Source organism: Triticum aestivum, chromosome 5A (assembly GCF_018294505.1).
Source record: "Triticum aestivum cultivar Chinese Spring chromosome 5A, IWGSC CS RefSeq v2.1, whole genome shotgun sequence".
Lineage (NCBI taxonomy): Eukaryota > Viridiplantae > Streptophyta > Magnoliopsida > Poales > Poaceae > Triticum > Triticum aestivum.
This window is the reverse complement of record NC_057806.1, coordinates 575,244,134-575,251,355: the sequence shown is the minus strand read 5'-3', so window position 1 is coordinate 575,251,355 and position 7,222 is coordinate 575,244,134.

The window sequence follows — 7,222 nt, the reverse complement described above, 5'->3', positions numbered from 1 at the left end:
CCCTCCCTTCTTTTCTTGCTCCCGAGCTGTGTAGTGACCTCCCGAAGCTCAACCGCACCCACCGCCGGGGAGCTCGTCGCCGACGTGCTCCCGGTCACCCTCCGGCCACAACTTGGTGTCCATCATGCTCACCACATCACATAGCACCTAACCAGCTACTCCCCGCACCTCACCGACCCCTCTAGCATCAAGTTCGCCCTCGGCCGAACTCCGGTGGCCGCCAAAGTCGTCGCCGGCGCCAACTCCGGCCACCCCGACCCCAACGGACTCCACCAAGAGCTGCGGCTCCTCCTCAGCTCCACTCCGATGGCCTCCGCGACTCGTTTGGTTGCCGGAACGGCCAAAACCACTTCCGCCGCCGCGTCGGGCTCGCCGGCGGCTAAACGCCGGTGCAGCCAACCTGGCTTTGACCGCGGGTGGGCCCTGGTTGACCCCGATGAGTCAATGATAGGTGGGGCCCAGCCCTGTTAACTAAATAGGGTTAGTTTTAATTAACTTTAAACTAAACTAATTACCCTGACACCCTGGACCCACAGTCAGGTTTGACCTGGATGTCTCCGTTGACCCTGACGTCATTCTAACGCATGGCTGACGCAATAAATTAATTTCTGGATATATTCTAATATAGGAAATTCCAGAATATAGTTTAAACTTCAAAAATTCATAACTTTTAATCTGTAACTCCAAATCAGACAAGTTATATATGAAAAATGATCAGAAAAATCCAATCTATCCATCTGTACTGTTTTCATGCATGATTAAACAAGTTAACTTGCTGTTTTATGCAGAACAAGATAAAACACTTTAAGGGGCCATGTATGAGTTTGAAATTTGAATCTTTGGGTCAAATTGGTTCAAACCCTTTGGGTCTTAGTTGCATTAGCCCAACACACTCATATTGCCATGTTTCATGCATGCATCATATTGTCGCATATTGTTTGGTGATGGCTATGTATCGGTGTTCTTTGCGGCAGGTTCTGCCTCCGAGGAGTACCGTGATTACCCTAACGAAGAACCATATCAGTGCATCGAACCATCAGGCAAGCAACCAACCATTTGATCATATCGATACAATCCCATGTTCTTGCTCCTGCTCTCATTTACTGCATTAAGACAATGCGTTTCAAACTGCTATGTGCTACGGTAGTTGAACCCATTTCCTCTGCATGACCTGTCATTGCCACAGTAACTAGATGAAACCCACTAGCATGTGTAGGAGTTGTTTGAGCCATATGTATGTGTTGTTCCTACCTTGCTATGCCTGCTATGCTTAGAGTCGTGTCAGGTCTGGTTCATCTGGGTGATGGGCTAGAGTGAAATGATTATGTCGGTAGTGAGGGTGGTGTGGTGAACACGATTTGGTAAAGGTATCGATGAGAGGCCATGTAGGAGTACATGGTGGGTTGTTTCATTGAAGCCGACCTTAAGCATTGAGATCTGTATGTGTGATTTAAGAATCAGCTACTACCATACATTGGGCCCGAAACCAATGGACCCTCTCGGCTTCTTATTTCACCCTAGTTCTCTATCCAGGAGTTGCAAGTAGTTTCTGGTGTTTGTAGCCTACTGGAGGCCGTGGACAGCGCTGACCGTAGGGGTGGGCTGTGATGCGGTAGGTACGTGGCACGGTGTACCGACTACCCGTTAGGTATCTCGGGAACCCTGTACACATCATTCGGGGCCGTATGGGAAACCTCGGCCGGACTCCCTGCGGATGGAACCTGGATAGGCGATAAACCTGGATTAGAGACTTAGGTGATTAGGTAGGTCGTGGCCGACACCCACGTTGGGCTTCCGCTTGAAGGTTGTCGAGTACATGTCGTGTAAACGACGGTAAGTGGTGAGAGTGTGTATGAGAAGTACACCCCTGCAGGGTTAACATGATCTATTCGAATAGTCGCATCCGCGGTAAAGGACTACTTGGTTGCCTATACAGTTCATAGACAAGTAAATGGAAACTACTAAAAGCTTCAAGATAAGTGTGAGTGCCGAGGATGGCTTTTCCGTAGGAAGACGGAGGTGGATCCTCGATAGTGTATTGAAGTGGTGAGTAGTGGACTCGTGTGCGCAAAACCATTTCAAGTTGGAGTCTCGTAGGATAGCCTAGCCAAGAGTCAAAGCTGGCTTGCTGCAATAACTCCACCAACCCTTCTTGATAATGTGCATGTATGTAGGATCTGATGTAAGTTTTGCTGAGTACCTTTGTACTCATGTTGCTATAATTTACATTTTTACAGAAGACGCTGCAACCCCTTCTGATGGGTTCTTCGTAGATGTTGACATCAATGAGTAGGCTAAGGCCCAGGTGGTGATCCTGAGCTTGTGAAGGACCACGTAGTATAGCTAGGCTTTCCAAGCCTCTTTTATTTTACTAGTTGTCTGTACTCAGACAAGTTACTTCCGCTGCTGGGTTGTATGACTGTATGACTTGAGTGCTGGGTCATGTGACCCGTACTTGTGTGTATGTTATGTATGGCTCTCTGAACCTTAAATAAAGTACTTGTGTCGTAGAGTCATGTTGTGATGCCTTGTTGTATTTGCACATATCGAGCATATTGTGTGTATGATTGAAATGCTTGGTATGTGTGGGATCTGACTATCTAGTTGTTTATCTTTAGTAGCCTCTCTTACCGGGAAATGTCTCCTAGTGTTACCACTGAGCCATGGTAGCTTGCTACTGCGCTGGGACACTTAGGCTAGCCGGCATGTGTCCTTCTTCGTTCCTGTGTCTGTCCCTTCGGGGAAATGTCACGCATTGAGTACCGGAGTCCTGTTAGCCCGCTATAGCCCGGTTTACCGGAGTCCTGCTAGCCCAGTGCTACAGCTCAGACCCACTTGCTGATGACCGACACGTTCGATGCTGGGTCATGGATGCCTGTCCCTGTAAGTCTGTGCCACTTTGGGTTTACGACTAGCCATGTCAGCCCGGGCTCCTTATCATATGGATGCTAGCGACACTATCATATACGTGTGCCAAAAGGCGCAAACGGTCCCGGGCAAAAGTAAGACGACACCCGTGGGAATACCGTGCGTGAGGCCGCAAAGTGATATGAGGTGTTACATGCTAGATCTATGTGACATCGAGTCAGGGTCCTGACATAATGAACTTTCATGGCATTAATTGTTAATGTTCCTCATTTTGTCTTTCCGCAATCCACATTGTTGTTGTTTCTTTGAGGTAAAAATCTGGATGTGTGCTGCTTTGTAGTAGGTTAGGTCTCTATTTTTTAACCCGAATGTGATTTTTTATGATTATATTTGCATGAAAACAGGTAATCATGGAGTCAGTGGAAAGTGCTGCTCTAAGCACTGGCTCAACTATGGCAATGGGAGTAGATTTTTTCGCTTGTTAGATTTTTTTTCTCAATAGTTAAGGCACGATCCGGTTGATCGAAAATGATGGAAATAACCACAACAGGCCAAAAAGAATTAGACTTCTATACGCCCAATGCACGAGCTTCAGTACATGAACTAAACCACTATTATTGTGCATACATAGGGGTAAACATTACTCATGCCTGAATTTCAAGAAATCTCAAATGGACAACGCAATAGAATATGTAAAGTTTGAGTTGTATGAATATCTATAGATTCTACTTTTCAAGTAGCAGTCTTACTCTACTGTAAATGAAGAAGATATGCATATGAGAGCATGTGTCCTCTTCATTTATACATCTATCTGACTGAGCTTCTGTTTTAAACCATGCATTGTACCTGAGAAAATCGACAAGTTATGCTCTTGTATCAGCTTATGTAACTATTTACTTATTACTCATTGTTGTCTTTGGAAAAAATGCAAAATTTTCATGTAATCTATTCTTTGGTCGCTTGGAAAGATCAATAGTTATAACTCTAAAACAAATTCCCCCACCAAAAAAACTCAATTTGACCAGGATATAACTCTGTACTGTTAAGTATCAGAAAATCAACTTGATAAGTAGTTGTGGTGCTGTTGTTTTGTAGCTGAACTAGAGATCTCTTGGACACATTGATTTCATGCCAGAACATCATTTCTTTCATATTGGAACAAACACAAGCATGTATGTAAAATTGTACAACAACTGCCCATCTGAGCTACAAAAGTCGCATACTATTTTTTTAGCACGCTAAAGTCTTGCTGAATACATGGTGCCACAAAAACCAGAGCCTGAGACAACAGGAACCTGGACTAGCACGAGAGGTAAAATTAGCAGTCTCATGAGCTGCGACTTTTTTTTGAAAGATCCGGGGTTTCCGGCTTCATTGATTTAGGAGAAAGCAACGGGAGAACAAGGGGTGATCAAGCGATCAAGGGTACAAAAGGAGAAACGAAAAGAAGATACAGGTGGCCGGCATTATCCTAGGGCTACTCTCTCGGTACATACTCCCCAAAAGGGGGCTCTAGGCATCTTGCTCCCGCCAGTCTCCACAGCTCAAGTGTGTTCCTGATGGCGTGCAGCATGTCGTCGGCGTGGGGCAGCTTGTTGTTGAATACGCATGCATTTCTCTCCTTCCATATCTCCCAGACTATCAGCATCATCAACAATTTCAATCCTTTCCTGGAGCTTGATGGTGTTAGTTGGACTATTCTTTTCCAGTGGTTGAGGGAGGAGTGGCTCCTTGATCTGCTAAGCTGCAATGCTACAGAACCATTCCAGGTGGATGCCGTCTCCCAGATCGAGCGTGATAGTGGGCAATCCCAAAAGAGGTGAGTAGAACTCTCGAGATTTCTAAGACATAGGGTACAGAAATACCCATTTGGCCACCCGCGTCGCTGCAGGCGATCGTTGCACCAAAGTCTGTCTTGGTGAAGTAGCTAGGCAAAAAATTTGACGGTTCCGAGGGCCCAGGCCTTCCAGATTGCCGCCTTGATTCCTGGAGCATCAGCATCGTTAGTTTGGAGCTTGTAGGCAGCACTGGCAGTGTAAGAGTTGCCACCGCCGGCCACCCAGGTGATCGAGTCTTCATCTGTGGTTAGTGTGACGTTGGTCGTGTGCAGCTTGCGCCACAGCTGCAGGTACTGCACAACCATTTCGCCCGTGTTACCGTGCTGCAAGTCCTAGATCCATTTGTCATTGGCTAGGGCTTCGTGTACTGTCCTGCTCTTTCCACGCGAGTGCTGAAAAAGAGTTGGAAACTCTTGGCAAAGAGCCATTGATCCTAGCCAATAGCTTGTCCAGAAGCTGCTGGTCCTTCCGTTGCCCAGCTAAATCGAAGTGGCCGATGCAAAGAGCAGCCGATCGTCGTGATCGCACGGGACAGGAAAGTTCATCCAGGGGCTTCGTTGTTGCTGCCAGGTGAGCCACAGTTATCTCATCCGCAGGGCAGAACCAAAGCGATGAAGATCCAAAATGCCAAGTCCTCCCTTGTCCACCGGCCGACAAACCTTTTCCCAAGCCACTTTTCATTTGGCGCTAGTGATTTTCTCATCCTGGGCCCAAAGAAACTGCATGCGGGCCTGTGACGCCCCAAGGCCGATGCTCGAGAAGACTTCCATAGGTTCTGGGTTTCTCCGTGTGTTTCATTTTTGCTTGCTCCTTTTATTCTTGCATGTCATCATGTCATAAATCTTTTGCATCTCAACTAAATAATTTGTGTGGATCTTCGATCCATTTAAATCGAGGGAAGAGTGACTTCTCTTTATAACATTATCCTCCTAATATTTAGGGAGCTATTATAAATATTCCATTAATTTAGAATCATCATAACACACATGCAAAATAATTCTCATGTCAATTCCTCTTCGAGTTTGACCTTCAAACCTTGCCAATATCTCTCATCTCTTTTATCGAGGCTCCTCCTAAATTCTCAACATTTATGGACCTTCCTTTTACCGAGTCTTAGTTCAAACCTTTTGTTTAAATTCAAATGAGTTTGGATTTAAACTTTGCAATCTTGGCCTTTTTCTATTTTCTCGGAACAAGCACATTTTTGTGAGCCCGGGAAGTTTATCCGCGTGTCCAACTCCTTCCCCTATCCTCCCTTTCTTTTCTTTCTTATCCATGTGCTGTTTTTTTTCGAGAAAAGAGTGTAGAGAGGAGAGAACGCAGCCCAACAAATTGGCCTAAGGCCCAGCCACCGGTCTCCCTAGGCGCGGCCCTCCCTCTCCACTAGGCCCATCACTCCCCGCTGCCCACCTGGGCCTCACAAACTCCAGCTAAGGCCCGAGCGAACCCTAGACTATCTCCCTCTCATTCCCGTGCCCGATCCCTATCTCTCCCCTCTCGTTCCCGTGGCCGCCGCCACCACGTCCTCGATGCCATCTCTCGCTCTTTCCCCGATCCCTACTCCCTCCTCTCGCTTCCTCCCTCACCTTCTCAGCGCGACCAAGGGGGGATCCTAATCCCCATGGCCATGCAGCCTCGCGCGCCCAGGACCCCGAGCAGGAGCGATGTCCTTGTCTCCTCGCTCGCGCCTCCTCCGGTCCCATGGCGATGCCGTCCGGCCACAGCCACCTGCGTGCCCGACGCCGCCCCGCCTCCAAGTTCGCCGCCGCCTCGCTGTCGCCATGGCCCGAAGCCGCGCCTCGGTTGCTTCTTGTACCGCAGCCGCCGGCCTCTCCTTCCTCCTGCGCGGTTCCCCCTGCCGCCTTGCCGCCGTCGAGCTGCGCGGTAGCGCCGACCTCGCTCTGCCCTTGCAGCTGCTGCTTCGCCACCACGCGCCCACGTTGACTCGGGTGAGTCCAGCACCATGACTCGACGCTGCTCTGGCCGCACCCACCACGGGCCTTCAACCACAACGCCCGCCATGGCCCTCCTCGCACTGCTGCTCCTTGGTTTCGTCCTCTGTCACGACCATCTCCTCCCCCAACGCCCTTGCGGAGGCTGTTGCTGCAGGACCACCATGACACCATCTCTGGAGCCCAAGTCCGAGGACTAACGCGCTTGGGTAACTCGTCAAGTACATCTTCTCAAGATCGATGCTTGGACAGGCACCGTTTGCATGGATTACGTCAAGTACCACGATGACCGTCGAGACCGCCAAGTTCTACTACCGATGAACGCTTTGGAATCGCCAAGTCAAACTACAACGTGAAGACCATGTACAACTACTGATCCCGTGGATGTCACCAAGTACCCCATCGACAAGACCGACGCCCGAACAATCACACCGGCTCTGTGGATTTCAGCAAGACCCTCAACGACCTACTCCGTGAACGTGTACCACTACGCCGCCCTAACGTCTACAGAACATGTACCACGACCATCGTTGAAGACCCCGTGGACGTCAAGTTCCATGTCGT